Below are 17,260 nucleotides of genomic sequence, written 5' to 3' on the forward strand. Positions count from 1 at the left end.
ATGTTACTGTAATTGTTGTTGTTATGTTGTGTTGATACCATACTGTGTTGTGATGTTGTGTTGCTACCATGCTGTGTTGTCATGTGTTGCTGCCATGCTATGTTGTTATCTTAGGTCTCTCTTTATGTAGTGTTGTGTAGTCTCTCTTGTCGTGATGTGTGTTTTGTCCTATATTTGTATTGAATAAAATTTTTATTTTGAATCCCAACCACCATCCCGCAGGAGGCCTTTTGCCCTTTGGGTAGGCCATCATTGTAAATAAGAATTTGTTTTTAACTGACTTGCCTAGTTAAATAAAGGTTAAATCAAGATTCAATAAATAAATACATAATGTTGTGTCCCATGTCATAGCCTACATTTTCTTTTGTCTGTAATATTGTTGTCACCTAATTCTAATTTGTTGATTGTCTATTAAGTGTGAATACAAGTGAATACATACTATAGGCTACACATGGGTTATTGTAGGGGATTACTACACTGGCAATTTTAGAAGCTTAATCTGTGTCCGGGAAACCGGCCTTTAATGAGTACCCCAGACAGCAGTCAATACCAAGTACATTTGACCTCTTTGCATATTGTTTACCCAGTAACTTATATGAACAAATGTACATGTAGTCATAGATCATTTTTTTGCACAGTGAGTGTTTTGTTTTTCATGTGAATTAATCAAATTCTGTTATTTACATGCTTACTGGCAAAGGCAACATAAAGGTTGAGAATGTATGGAAATACACTGCAGACTGTAATGACGCCGACCTGAAATCAGTTACCATACGGTAAGAGCCTTTGTGGACTCTATTTTGGCTCCCAAGTGGCGCAGCAGGCTGTATCATAACCGGCCGTGATTGGGAGTCCCATAGGGCGGCGCACAATTGGCCCAGCGTGTACCTCCCCCGATTTTAGTTGTGTTACCACTCAAAGGTACCCAAAATCTCACAGCAATGGTCGAGAATGATGCTGTTGTTAGGATATAATAGAAATGGAAGGGCTGCTGGTCTCCCCTCTGCCAGTGTAAGAGCGTTGTCTTGACACATGTCACGCCCTGGCCATAGAGAGGTTTTTATTCTCCATTTTGGTTAGGCCAGGGTGTGACTAGGGTGGGCATTCTATGTCCTTTTTTCTATGTTTTGTATTTCTTTGTTTTGGCCGGGTATGGTTCTCAATCAGGGACAGCTGTATATCGTTGTCTCTGATTGGGAGCCATACTTAGGCAGCCTGTTTTCCTTTGGGTTTTGTGGGTGGTTGTTTTCCGTTTAGTAGTTTGGAATCCTGACGGAACTGTTGGCTGTCATTTTGTTTCTTTTGTAAAGTGTTCTATTTCTTCATTAAACTTCAAGATGAGCACTAAACACGCTGCGCCTTGGTCTACTCCCAGCAACAGCCGTTACAACACAGCTTCAGTCAATTCAATTATAGACTTGCTTAGCACACTGTTATGCACCTATTAGTACAAATCTGTTACATTGTTTCTGTAAAAATGGCTAGCTGGAGCTCGTCTGAGCTTTAGGCTGTGAATGCCCTCACCTGCTAGCCTGCTCACCTGCTGATAGTTCAGATTGTGACTCGCTACAGGCTGTCCGGCTAGAACAAGGCAGACGTACCCACATCCAGAGTTGTATTGGCTCTTGGTCACCACCACACACAGAACAAGTGATCTTTGTGATACATTGGAATGGATTTGTGGTTCTCCTCAGGTAAGATACATATGACAGTATTAATATAGTTGCACAAGCAATAGGAATATATAACAGGAATGAAAAGGATATTCACATAGCAGCATATACACATCAACACAAACATATGTACTGCATTTAAACATATCTTTGGAGAGAGAGAGAGAAACTAATTACTCTGACGGGCTAGATTTATAGCCCACTCTCTCCCGACAGGTGGAGATCTTGTCTTATCTGCCCTGGTGACAGTAAGTCTTAAATTATTCTGCACATGCTCGAGCTCCATGAACCTTCTCTGAAACTTCTATTCAGTTCTAGAACTCGCCATGGCATAACACTAACGCGAACTATGAATGCGCAGTGGTAGCATGTGCATCAACTACATGCTATACAATGACAATCTCTAAACAAACATATGATGCATAAATAATAATGCAATTAAGGCAATGCTAGCATAGACAATATAAACAATATGCAGATGTCTGAAATATACACAAACATTAGATGCATGTTACAAACAGGCAGTGATGGAAAAGGTACCCAATTGTCATACTTGAGTAAAAGGTGATACCTCAAGTAAAAGTGAAAGTCACCCAGTAAAATACTACTTGAGTAAAAGACTAAAAGTATTTGCTTTTAAATGCACTTAGGGGTGCGTTCGTTAATTCACTCTGGCTATCTACTCCGATTTCAGAGCACTTTCGTCTGTGTATCAGAGCGCAGAATCAATTATGAATTTACAAACGCGCAACACCCGGTGATTATGACCAGTGTCGGTAAACGTAGGCCAAAAACGTAATTAAATCGTTGCCAGCTGTAAGGGCTGTCTGAAGAGAGAGACCAAGGTGCAGCGGTGTTAGTGTTCATGATCGATATTTAATTAAGTAACGTGAACACTGTACAAACAAAACAAGAAAACTGACAGCCAAAACAGTCCTGTCAGGTGAAACACACTAACAAGAACAACTACCCACAAACACAAAGAAAAACACACACCTGTTTATAGGACTCCCAATCAGAGGCAACTAGAAACACCTGCCTCCAATTGAGAGTCCAGCAACCAATCTACACATAACACAAAACCTCTGCCACGTCCTGACCAAAACTAATACAATTACTCCCTCTGCTGGTCAGGACGTGACAGTAACCCCCCCCCCCCTAAAGGTGCAGACCCCGACTGTACCTAAAAGAAAAGACAAAAAAAAAACAAACAACAACAACAACAAAAAATATATCCCCCTAAACTAAAGGGAGTGAAGGGAGGGTGGCTGCCGTCAACGACGGCACTGTGCTACACCCCCCCTCCCCAACCCACCTATCTAGGAGGCGGCTCAGGTGCGGGACGTGGACCTCGCTCCACCTTCGGTGGGCGACGCCTAACTACTTAAGTAGTACTTTGAAGTATTTTTTACTTACAGTGATGCGGTTGGTGACGTTTAAGATGAGGGTGGACGACTTATTTTCCTCATGAGCATGTCCTTATATCTATTACAGCATATTGGATGACTGTCATTCATATTCCATTCACCCAGTTCAATATAACATTGATAGGTTTAGACTACTACATGATACTCTAATTTGCATTCGGACACGCCTAATTGGTGGAAACCAGGAGGCTGTGATAGACACATGAAAAGGGAAGAAATCACCGTAACTGGACTGTGGGGAAGGTCAGGTGCACACGCATGTCCTTCTTTTTAACAGTTTCAAAGTTACATTGTTTCATATCAAGTATGTGTGGCACTATTTCTCAAATCAGATGTTTTGTTTCATTTTATTTTTTTGGGGGGGTGTTTTGTTTTATTGTCAGAGAGAACAGACAATAGCATTCATTCAATGTCAGTTATTCATATTATAAATCATGTGTCTCTCTACCATGTCTGTCTTTCCTTTTCATTTAGGCAGCAAGTAATCGATAGCTCCCATGACATACATTTGTTTTTGCCCACAGTCTCAAGAGGTGACTCTAGACCCAGTTTAACAGTAGGCAATAAGCAGTTCCCGTTGAGAGCCGGTCAACCCGCTAACTGAACTGCCAATCCTGGCCTGTCCTTTCTCTCACCAGGCAAATTGGAATCGCCGGTAATATGCGACAGCTGTCAGCATGGAATTGACTGAGCTGGGAAGCGAAAAACGCATATGTTTTAGGTCACCCAAATGCTCAACAGACTGACAATCTGTTCACTTGTGTCAATTCATGTATTATTAGAACAATGGAAGCCAGGAAGGGGAAGGTTTTCATTGTGAAATGTATTCTTTGTTCTCCAGAACTAGGCTTACAGTTATTCCACGAGATATGTTCACCCAGACTAGAAAAATAACACATTTTACATCAACTACACTCAAGATACATGTGTGTGCACCATAAATCATAGCCCAGTGTAATTTGACCATCACGTATCCTAGTCTTCCTGGGTTAAATGGTACAACAGCATGTTCATTACCTAAAAGCTGTCTTGTATTAAATGGTGCAGTATTTATACCTATGTGATTTAAAAGTGACATTTATCTGCAGTTACATTATGTCCTCAAAGTCACACTGCTCCTAGAAACAGTGTTATTATATTGATCTAACATAAACATATTTTTTATATTTAACCTTTATTTAACTAGGCAAGTCAGTTAAAACTTCTTAAGGCTAGGGGGCACTATTTTCACGTCCGGATGAAAAGTGTGCCCAAAGTAAACTGCCTGTTACTCAGGCCCAGAAGCTAGCTTATGCATATAATTGGTAGATTTGGATAGACAACACTCTAAAGTTTCTAAAACTGTTAAAACTATGTCTATGAGTATAACAGAACTCATTTGGCAGGCGAAACCCCGCGGACAAACCATCCAGGAAATTTCTTTTTTGAGGTCACTCTCATTTCAATGAATTTTCGACGGGGATCTAGATTTCTAAGGCACTTGCTTGCAGTTCCTATCGCTTCCACTGGATGTCAACAGTCTTTAGAAATTGGTTGATGTTTTTCTTTTGAGTAATGAAGAAGTAGCCCTGTTCAGAACGAGGGTCGAGTGAAGTGTACTGTTTGTTAGTGGCGCGCGACCTGAAATGCTCGCTACACTTTGTTTTCGTCCTGTATTGAATGCAGCTTATCCCGTCTTAAATTTGATTGATTATTTACGTAAAAAAATACCTAAAGTTGTATTAGGAAAGTTGTTTGAAATGTCTGGATCAAGTTTTAATACATGATTAGTTTTAATACATGTAATAGTTTTAGGCCTCCCATAATCAATTATATTCAGTACAATCAATCAAATATGAACCATTATGTTATTGATAGTGGTAGTAAATCATCTGTTGCAAATAGCATAATAATAACGTCTCACTTTGCGACAGTGTCATCTAAGGAAATCTAATAGCATAATAATAACGGTGTCACTTTGCGACAGTGTCATCTAAGGTACTATAATAGCATAATAATAACGCTGTCACTTTACGACAACAACACCTTCTAACATCTATTAGTTTACTAACACCTTTTAACACCTACTACTTTACTAACAACACCTTCTAACATCTACTAGTTTACTGACAACACCTTCTAACACCTACTAGTTTAGTTGTTAGACAACACCTTCTAACACCTACTAGTTTACTAACAACACCTTCTAACACCTGGATGACTCTATGCGCTCTCCTCCTCTCACCTTGTCCCTTCGCTTGAGGACTTCAATGCACAACACATCAGCTGTATTTGACCAGGCAAACAAACCTTTCCAAGCCAAACCATATAACTGTTACACACAGTCTACATCGTTGGCCCCATATTAGCTAAAGTAACGTCATAGTCAACATAGCTACTAGAACTAACGCGTTAGTAAACCAGCTACAATGCAGTAACGTTACAGTGTACAGTCAGTAAGCAGTTTAGCACTTACACCGGCGGGCCCAGGTTCCAGTGTTGTGTTGGATAGTTATAGTCAGCTAGCTAACATAGCATCCCTCTGTTTGAGCAGGGTGTTTCAGTAGGCTAAACTAGCTAGCTGCATTTGCTGAAAAAAATTACAATCTCTCTCTCTATTTCTCTCTTGCTTCTCCTTCATTTTGGATTAAATTAATTTGTTCAAAACTGTTCAACTATTGTCTTTCTCTCTCTATGAGTCAGCTACTCACCACATTTTATACACTGCAATGCTAGCAGCTGTAGCTTATGCTTTCAGTACTAGATAATTCTCTGATCCTTTGATTGGGTGGACAACATGTCAGTTCATGCTGAAAGAGCTCTGATAGGCTGGAGGATGTCCTCTGGAAGTTGTCATAATTACAGTGTAAGTCTATGGAAGGGAGCGAACCATGAACCTCCTAGGTTTTGTATTGAAGTCAATGTATCCAGAGGAGGACGGAATCTAGCTGTCCTCCCTCCCTCCTTACATCAACCTCCTTTTCCCTCCCTCCCTCCCTATCCTAGCCCTCCCTCCTTATACCAACTTCCTTTTCTCTCCCTCTCTCCCTTTCCTACCCCTCCCTCCTTACCTCACCCCTCCCCCAGGTTTAGTCTGGAAATCTACAGCTGCCTGGCCAGCCCATCTCTGATCATGCTGACCGTGGAGGACCCTATCCTCAGGGCTCTACAGCTCCCTGGCCAGCCCATCTCTGATCATGCTGACCGTGGAGGACCCTATCCTCAGGGCTCTACAGCTCCCTGGCCAGCCCATCTCTGATCATGCTGACCGTGGAGGACCCCATCCTCAGGGCTCTACAGCTGCCTGGCCAGCCCATCTCTGATCATGCTGACCGTGGAGGACCCTATCCTCAGGGCTCTACAGCTCCCTGGCCAGCCCATCTCTGATCATGCTGACCGTGGAGGACCCCATCCTCAGGGCCTTTGAGCTGAGTGCTGACCGAGGAGGGCTCAGCTTGGTGGAGGTGGAGTTTAGGTACGCTACACACACACATACACACACATACCACACACACACACACACACACACACACACACACACACACACACACACACACACACACACACACACACACACACACACACACACACACACACACACACACACTCACTCAAAGCCTGGTGGTGGAGTTCAGGTGAGGGCTTATATCAGGACACTGAAGGGCCATCTTCCACAGCCTTCTACAACAGCATGTTCATTTTTTTCTGTTCTATGACTGGTTTCTGTTCTATATGACTGGTTTCTGTTCTATATGACTGGTTTCTGTTCTACATGACTGGTTTCTGTTCTCTATGACTGGGTTCTGTTCTATATGACTGGGTTCTGTTCTATATGACTGGTTTCTGTTCTATATGACTGGTTTCTGTTCTCTATGACTGGTTTTTGTTCTCTATGACTGGTTTCTGTTCTATATGACTGGTTTCTGTTCTATGACTGGTTTCTGTTCTATATGACTGGGTTCTGTTCTATATGACTGGTTTCTGTTCTATATGACTGGGTTCTGTTCTATATGACTGGTTTCTGTTCTATATGACTGGTTTCTGTTCTCTGACTGGTTTCTGTTCTATATGACTGGGTTCTGTTCTATATGACTGGTTTCTGTTCTATGACTGGTTTCTGTTCTATATGACTGGGTTCTGTTCTATATGACTGCTTTCTGTTCTATATGACTGGGTTCTGTTCTATATGACTGGTTTCTGTTCTATATGACTGGTTTCTGTTCTCTATGACTGGTTTCTGTTCTATATGACTGGTTTCTCTTCTCTATGACTGGGTTCTGTTCTATATGACTGGGTTCTGTTCTATATGACTGGTTTCTGTTCTATATGACTGGGTTCTGTTCTATATGACTGGTTTCTGTTCTTATGACTGGGTTCTGTTCTATATGACTGGTTTCTGTTCTCTATGACTGGGTTCTGTTCTATATGACTGGTTTCTGTTCTATATGACTGGTTTCTGTTCTATATGACTGGTTTTTGTTCTATATGACTGGGTTCTGTTCTATATAACTGGGTTCTGTTCTATATGACTGGGTTCTGTTCTATATGACTGGTTTTTGTTCTATATGACTGGTTTCTGTTCTATGACTGGTTTCTGTTCTATATGACTGGGTTCTGTTCTATATGACTGGGTTCTGTTCTCTATGACTGGTTTCTGTTCTATGACTGGTTTCTGTTCTATATGACTGGTTTCTGTTCTATATGACTGGGTTCTGTTCTATATGACTGGGTTCTGTTCTATATGACTGGTTTCTGTTCTATATGACTGGGTTCTGTTCTATATGACTGGTTTCTGTTCTATATGACTGGGTTCTGTTCTATATGACTGGTTTCTGTTCTATATGACTGGTTTCTGTTCTATATGACTGGGTTCTGTTCTATATGACTGGTTTCTGTTCTATATGACTGGTTTCTGTTCTATATGACTGGTTTCTGTTCTATGACTGGTTTCTGTTCTATATGACTGGTTTCTGTTCTATATGACTGGGTTCTGTTCTATGACTGGGTTCTGTTCTCTATGACTGGGTTCTGTTCTATATGACTGGGTTCTGTTCTATGACTGGGTTCTGTTCTCTATGACTGGTTTCTGTTCTATATGACTGGTTTCTCTTCTCTATGACTGGTTTCTGTTCTATATAACTGGTTTCTCTTCTCTATGACTGGTTTCTGTTCTATATGACTGGTTTCTCTTCTATATGACTGGTTTCTGTTCTCTATGACTGGTTTCTGTTCTATATGACTGGTTTCTGTTCTCTATGACTGGGTTCTGTTCTATATGACTGGTTTCTGTTCTATATGACTGGTTTCTGTTCTATGACTGGTTTCTGTTCTATATGACTGGTTTCTGTTCTATATGACTGGTTTCTGTTCTATATGACTGGTTTCTGTTCTATATGACTGGTTTCTGTTCTATATAACTGGTTTCTGTTCTATATGACTGGTTTCTGTTCTATATGACTGGGTTCTGTTCTCTATGACTGGGTTCTGTTCTATATGACTGGTTTCTGTTCTATATGACTGGTTTCTGTTCTATATGACTGGTTTCTGTTCTATATGACTGGTTTCTGTTCTATATAACTGGTTTCTGTTCTATATGACTGGGTTCTGTTCTATATGACTGGGTTCTGTTCTCTATGACTGGGTTCTGTTCTATATGACTGGTTTCTGTTCTATATGACTGGTTTCTGTTCTATGACTGGTTTCTGTTCTATATGACTGGTTTCTGTTCTATATGACTGGTTTCTGTTCTATATGACTGGTTTCTGTTCTCTATGACTGGGTTCTGTTCTATATGACTGGTTTCTTGTTCTCTATGACTGGTTTCTGTTCTCTATGACTGGGTTCTGTTCTATATGACTGGTTTCTGTTCTATATGACTGGTTTTTGTTCTCTATGACTGGTTTCTGTTCTCTATGACTGGGTTCTGTTCTATATGACTGGGTTCTGTTCTATATGACTGGTTTCTGTTCTATATGACTGGTTTCTGTTCTCTATGACTGGTTTCTGTTCTCTGACTGGTTTCTGTTCTCTATGACTGGGTTCTGTTCTATATGACCGGGTTCTGTTCTATGACTGGGTTCTGTTCTATATGACTGGGTTCTGTTCTCTATGACTGGTTTCTGTTCTATATAACTGGTTTCTGTTCTCTATGACTGGTTTCTGTTCTATATAACTGGTTTCTGTTCTATATGACTGGTTTCTGTTCTATATAACTGGTTTCTGTTCTCTATGACTGGTTTCTGTTCTATATGACTGGGTTCTGTTCTATATGACTGGTTTCTGTTCTATATAACTGGTTTCTGTTCTATATAACTGGTTTCTGTTCTATATGACTGGTTTCTGTTCTCTATGACTGGGTTCTGTTCTATATGACTGGTTTCTGTTCTATATGACTGGGTTCTGTTCTATGACTGGTTTCTGTTCTATATGACTGGGTTGTGTTCTATATGACTGGTTTCTGTTCTCTATGACTGGGTTCTGTTCTCTATGACTGGTTTCTGTTCTATATGACTGGGTTCTGTTCTCTATGACTGGGTTCTGTTCTATGACTGGTTTCTGTTCCCTTTGACTGGTTTCTGTTCTATATGACTGGGTTCTGTTCTATATGACTGGTTTATGTTCTCTATGACTGGTTTCTGTTCTATATGACTGGGTTGTGTTCTCTATGACTGGGTTCTGTTCTCTATGACTGGGTTCTGTTCTCTGACTGGGTTCTGTTCTCTATGACTGGGTTCTGTTCTCTATGACTGGGTTCTGTTCTATATGACTGGGTTCTGTTCTCTATGACTGGGTTCTGTTCTATATGACTGGGTTATTTTCTATGACTGGGTTCTGTTCTATATGACTGGTTTCTGTTCTCTGACTGGGTTCTGTTCTATGACTGGGTTCTGTTCTCTATGACTGGTTTCTGTTCTATATGACTGGTTTCTGTTCTCTGACTGGTTTCTGTTCTATATGACTGGGTTCTGTTCTATATGACTGGTTTCTGTTCTATATGACTGGGTTCTGTTCTCTAAGACTGGGTTCTGTTCTATATGACTGGGTTCTGTTCTATATGACTGGTTTCTGTTCTATATGACTGGGTTCTGTTCTCTATGACTGGTTTCTGTTCTCTATGACTGGGTTCTGTTCTATATGACTGGTTTCTGTTCTATATGACTGGTTTCTGTTCTATATGACTGGGTTCTGTTCTCTATGACTGGTTTCTCTTCTATATGACTGGTTTCTGTTCTCTATGACTGGGTTCTGTTCTCTATGACTGGTTTCTCTTCTCTATGACTGGGTTCTGTTTTATATGACTGGGTTCTGTTCTATATGACTGGGTTCTGTTCTATATGACTGGGTTCTGTTCTATATAACTGGTTTCTGTTCTCTATGACTGGGTTCTGTTCTATATAACTGGTTTCTGTTCTCTATGACTGGTTTCTGTTCTCTATGACTGGGTTCTGTTCTATATGACTGGGTTCTGTTCTCTATGACTGGTTTCTGTTCTATATGACTGGTTTCTGTTCTCTATGACTGGTTTCTGTTCTCTATGACTGGGTTCTGTTCTATATGACTGGTTTATTTTCTCTATGACTGGTTTCTGTTCTCTATGACTGGTTTCTGTTCTATGACTGGTTTCTGTTCTATGAGACTGGGTTCTGTTCTCTATGACTGGTTTTTGTTCTATATGACTGGTTTCTGTTCTATGAGACTGGTTTCTGTGCTATGAGACTGGTTTCTGTTCTATGACTGTTTAATTAAAGGCTGGATGGGTTTTAAACACAAAGACTATTGGTCTGAAGTCTAAAAATTAAGGAAATTCACATGAGCACCAGAATGCCTGTTCCACACATGCTCTACCAAGGGTAGAGGATTCAAACCTTCTCAAACAGCTTTGACCTTGGCTAAATAAATCAAATGAAATGAAATGCTAACCACTTAAACTGTTTCAATCATTCTCTGTGTCTCTTTGACACCCACACTTATCTTCCTCCTCCTCTTATCTGCTCTCCTTTCCTCTCCTCTTCTCTAATTTCCCCTCCTTTAATCTCCTCTCTTCTCCTTGCCTCTCTTCTCCTCTCCGTTACTCTCCTCTGCTCTCCTCTTCCCCCTCTGCTCTGCTCTCCTCTCCACCCTCTCCTCTCCCCCCTCTCACCCCTCTCCTCTTCCTCCTCTCCTCTGCTCTCCTCTCCACCCTCTCCTCTTCCCCCTCTCCTCTCCCCCCTCCCCCCCTCTCCTCTTCCTCCTCTCCTCTCCCCCTCTCCTCTCCCTCCTCTCCTCTCCTTTTCCCCCTCTCCTCTCCCCTGTCTCCTCTCATCTTCCCTCCTCTCATCTTCCCTCCTCTCCTCTCCTCCTCTCCTCTCCCCCTCTCCTTTCCTTTCCTCTTCCCCCTCTCTCCCTCTCCTCTCCCCCTCTCTTCCTCTTCCTTTATCTTCTTCCTCTCCTATTCCTCCTCTCCTTTCCACTCCCCCCTCCACTTCTTTCGTCTCCACTCCTCTTCCCCCTTTCCTCTCCTCCCTTTCCTCTCCTCTTCCCCCTCTCCTCTTCCCCCTCTCCTTTCTTCTCCTCTCATCTTCCCCCTCTCCTTTACGCTCCTCTCCTGTCCTCCCCTCTCCTCTCCATGGTTCCAGGAAGGACTATGAGGAGTTAGCTAAGCAGTGTAAGATGTTTGCTAAGGACCTCCTGGCTCAGGCAAGTAACTCCAGGGAGCTGGAGGTGATCCTGAACCACACGGCCAACGAAGTCACGGTGGAGGAACGCATGAACCTCAGCCGACTCAAACTAGCCTTCAGGTACAACCATAAAGAGATGAGGCTGAAACTAACTGACCATCAGGTACAACCATAAAGAGATGAGGCTGAAACTAACTGACCATCAGGTACAACCAGAAAGAGATGAGGCTGAAACTAACTGACCATCAGGTACAACCAGAAAGAGATGAGGCTGAAACTAACTGACCATCAAGTACAACCAGAAAGAGATGAGGCTGAAACTAACTGACCATCAGGTACAACCAGAAAGAGATGAGGCTGAAACTAACTGACCATCAGGTACAACCAGAAAGAGATGAGGCTGAAACTAACTGACCATCAGGTACAACCAGAAATAGATGAGGCTTAAACTAACTGGCCACCAGGTACAACCATAAAGTACATATCAGTATTATTTATCCACACAGGGATATCTTAGTGGTTCAGAGGACCACACAGGGCAATATATCTAATTTACTGTGTGGCCCTCTTAACCACGATAAAGACTGTGGCCCCCGGGGCAAAATGACTTTGACACCCCTGCCCGAGAATGTATTTGTGTAGAGTGTTAGGCTATAAAACATTATGCATGGGTGGAAATGGTTGACCCCACTGGATTTATATCATGGCATCGGGGGTTGTTGGATGTAATGCCTGTAGCGTGGTCAGCGCTTACCATTTTTAAAATGTATTTTACCTTTATTTAACTAGGCAAGTCAGTTAATAACAAATTCTTATTTTCAATGACAGCCTAGGAACAGTGGGTTAACTGCCTTGTTCAGGGGCAGAACGACATATTTTTTTTTTACCTTGTCAGCTCGGGGATTTGATCTTGCAAGCTTTTGGTTACTAGTCCAATGCGCTAACCACTAGGCTACCTGCCACCCCATCGTACATTAAGGCTATTGATCATTTATATTTCTTTATTCACAGAACATACTGTATATTATATGGACTGTTTAGACTGTTTTATTGTAGTGTACACAAACAACAGACTGCTAGGGAAGAGGAAAGAGGGAAAGGAAAGGGGGATACCTAGTCAGTTGTACAACTGAATGCATTCAACTGAAATGTGTTTTCCGCATTTAACCCAACCCCTCTGAATCTGAGAGGTGTGGGGGGGGGGGGGGGGCTGCCATAATCAACATCCACGTCTTTGGCGCCCAGGGGAACAGTGAGTTAACTGTCTTGTACAGGGGCAGAACGACAGATTTTTACCGTCAGCTCCGGGATTCGATCCAGAAACCTTCCGAGAGGGTGATTATAGTGAATTATGAATGATCATAACCATAATTCATAGACTGTGAAGACCACAACAGCTGTTATTCCTGTAGTTGTCTGTTGGGAAATATGACCCTGAATAAGCTATAGTCTTTCCAGGCTACATCCAGCTCAGAGCAGACCAGAGACATCGTGTTATGAGGGTGTATGTTTGTCTGTTATTTCGAACTGGGAGGTTGTGTTTGGGGTTATGTATCCCAGTGCGGCTGGAGCATGCTGCTGCCGTTCTGTCTCACATTGAGAAATGACGCGTGTCAGAGAGCTAACCAATCTTTGTGTCCCAAATGGAACCCTATTCCCTCTGTAGTGCATTATGTTACATAAGTAGTCCACTGAATAAGGGAATAGGCTGCCATTTGGGATGCACACACTGTTTCATCTACTGAACAAAAATATAAATGCAACATGCAACAATTTCAAAGATTTTACAGTTACAGTTCATATAAGGAAATCAGTCAGTTTTAATGAATTCATTAGGCCCCTAATCTATGGATTTCACATGACTGGGCAGGGGACGCAGCCATGGATGGGCCTGGGAGGGCATAGGCCCACCCACTTGGGAGTCAGGTCCTCCCATTGGGAAGCCAGGCCCAGCCAATCAGAATTAGTTTTTCCACACAAAAGGGCTTTAATACAGACAGAAATACTCCTCAGCAATCCTCCTCTCCCTCCTCAGACGATCCCACAGGTGAAGAAGCCGGATGTGGAGGTCCTGGGCTGGCGTGGTTACACGTGGTCTGGCAGATTGTTTAAAATAACGTTGGAGGCGGCTTATGATAGAGAAATTAATATTAAATTCTCTGGCAACAGCTCTGTTGGACATTCCTGCAGTCAGCATGCCAATTGCACGCTCCCTCAAAACTTGAGACATCTGTGGCATTGTGTTGTGTGACAAAACAGCACATTTTAGAGTGGCCTTTTATTGTCCCCAGCACAAGGTGCACCTGTGTAATGATCATGCTGTTTAATCAGCTTCTTGATATGCCACACCTGTCAGGTGGATGGATTATCTTGACAAAGGAGAAATGCTCACTAAATTTGTGCACAAAATCCCTCTCCTCACCCCCCCTCCTCCCCTCCCTCCCCTCACCCTCCTCATCCTCCTCCCCTCACCCTCCTCCCCTCCCTCTTCTCACCCTCCTCCTCCCTTCATCCTCCTCCCCTCACCCTCCTCGACCTCCTCCTCACCCTCCTCCCCTCACCCTCCTCTATACCACCCTACGTGGTACTGTAACACCAGTCTGCCATCATGATGACATCATCCTTCAGGAGAGTCAGACCATCAGCTGTTTTCATGGGGGTGATGAAGTTACTTCTAGGGCCATAGATAGCTTTAATTGTCGGCATAAATGTGGATTTCCTGTGCCTTATTTGTTCTGTGGAGCTGTTGTTTGCACTTCCTTGTGCGATGCACGCCATTGCTTCTGTTTGGGACAGGTAGTGTGTGTTGTATCTGTTCATTACAGCCAGGTGAATGTGGGAATTACATAAGCTCCCCCACACACACACACACACACACACACACACACACCACACACACACACACACACACACACACACACACACACACACACACACACACACACACACACACACACGGGATAATACTTCTAAATCCCACCTTGCTGGAGTGCAGAGATTCCAAACATAAATCCTGTGGTTTCTGTTTTTCAGACGTATCATTTTCCCCAGGAGCATCTCTGTGGGATAATTTACGGCATTCCCTGTTCAATCTTGAAGTCATTGTGAAATGTCAGAAATGAGAACATTCCGGGGGTGAACACAAAATTCCTTTCCCGTTCCTCTGTTCCTGTCTCTGTATGGTGGTTGTAACTTCCTGCCCTCCCGGACGTGAAGACAATATGGTACTTTCCCTATACTCTGTTTGGTGACACTAAATTCCTTCCTGAACCTCTAGGTATGGTGTGGTCATGAAATCCCTCTACCTGTCCACCTTCACCCTCAAGATAGTGGCCCACAGCAAGGTGTGCATGCATCTGTGTGTGTACAGTATGTGTGTGTTTGTGTGTGTGTGTGTGTGTGTGGTGTGTGTGTGTGTGTGTGTGTGTGTGTGTGTGTGTGTGTGTGTGTGTGTGTGTGTGTGTGTGTGTGTGTGTGTGCACGCATGTGTGTGTCTGTGTGTATATGTGTGTGTGTGTGTGTGTGTCTCTGTGTGTGTGTGTGTGTGTGTGTGTGTGTGTGTGTGTGTGTGTGTGTGTGTGTGTGTGTGTGTGTGTGTGTGTGTGTGTGTGTGTGTGTGTGTGTATATGTGTGTGTGTGTGTGCATGTGTGTGTGTCTCTGTGTGTGTGTATATGTGTGTGTGTCTCTGTGTGTGTGTATATGTGTGTGTGTGTATGTGTGTGTGTCTCTGTGTGTGTGTATATGTGTGTGTGTCTCTGTGTGTGTGTATAGGTGTGTGTGTGTGTGTGTGTGTGTATTAACGTGATCTCCTCTGCCAGTTTAAGAACGTGGAGGACACAGAGCGAGGAAGAAGAAGGATGCCTTCCACCCCATCCTAACGTCCTGAGTTACCTACGACTCTTCTTTGTGTACACCACCAGCTCCATACTAGGACCACTGCAGGTACACACACACACACACACCAGGCAGCACTAGCAACAAAAGGAACACAATCACCATCATCATTCTATCATCAACTCACATGGAAACTATTTCCCTGGTGAACATCCTAATTGATAAAGCAAGGCTTGGTGGCAAGACCAGAATTTAAACTCTTCCAGACCTTCTCTCTGTCTTATGATTGTCTCATTCCCAATCACTGGATTCATTTTACCATTGTTTCTCCTCTCTGTCCTCTTGTCCTCAACACTGGGCCAAAAGTCTGTTTTGAATTTTCATCTGGGGTTCCTGTAGAAACAGCAGTTGGGTAGAGTAGATGACTTGATTTATTTCATGAGAGAAACTTTCAACCTGTCCCTCACTGTCTCAGCCTGCCAGCTACAATCACAGTTTCTCTTCACTGTGTGTATTTCCTATGTTGCTCTGCCCAGCATTCTCTATTTCTCTGGCTATATTTGTGGAAATACTGTAATATGGAACTTCATTATAACACATGCAGTTGTGAATGAGTGGAGTTCTTCCTAGTTCCTGTTATTATGTGAAATTGTTGTTTGTGTTTTTTCTATTGAACAGCAGAACTCTCCTGTGGATTGTCAGGGGCCTGCTAGGCTTCAGAACCTCCAAGTACGCCATGTTCTACCCACGGAGCTAGGACTGATCTGGTCTCAACCTAACCTCAACTTCAACCCAACCATGCTCTTACCCAGCAGTTATGCACGAACCACCTGTGACTCCAACCCTCCAACCCAACCTCAACCAACCAGCTAAGACTGTTCCCAACCTCAACCAACCAGCTAAGACTGTTCCCAACCTCAACCAACCAGCTAAGACTGTTCCCAACCTCAACCAACCAGCTAAGACGGTTCCCAACCTCAACCAACTCGCTAAGACTGTTCCCAACCTCAACCAACCAGCTAAGACTGTTCCCAACCTCAACCAACTCGCTAAGACTGTTCCCAACCTCAACCAACCAGCTAAGACGGTTCCCAACCTCAACCAACTCGCTAAGACTGTTCCCAACCTCAACCAACCAGCTAAGACTGTTCCCAACCTCAACCAACCAGCTAAGACTGTTCCCAACCTCAACCAACCAGCTAAGACTGTTCCCAACCTCAACCAACCAACTAAGACGGTTCCCAACCTCAACCAACCAGCTAAGACTGTTCCCAACCTCAACCAACCAACTAAGACTGTTCTAAACCAACCAGCTAAGACTGTTCTAAACCAACCAGCTAAGACTGTTCTCAACCAACCAGCTAAGACTGTTCCCAACCTCAACCATCCCTCTCAGCTTCTTCACTCAGAGTGTCCTATCTCTGACCCTAGCAAGCTCAGAAACCACTTTGAGTCACAGAGGAGAGATATTTAAACCATGAGCTCATCTAGAAACATATACTGTATGTTCTACACCAAAGTCTCCAGATTCAGCCAGCCCCCTAATGTAATAATATTATTCTTAACAAAACAGAACTGATTGCTGTGACTTTTTTGCAGGGGTGTGGACTCGACTTGACATGGACTTGAGTCTGACTCCAGTCACAAATTTGATGACTTGAGACTTGATAGAAAATAAAATAATGGACC

Source organism: Salmo salar, chromosome 29 (genome assembly GCF_965601325.2).
Source record: "Salmo salar chromosome 29, fSalSal1, whole genome shotgun sequence".
Taxonomy (NCBI): domain Eukaryota; kingdom Metazoa; phylum Chordata; class Actinopteri; order Salmoniformes; family Salmonidae; genus Salmo; species Salmo salar.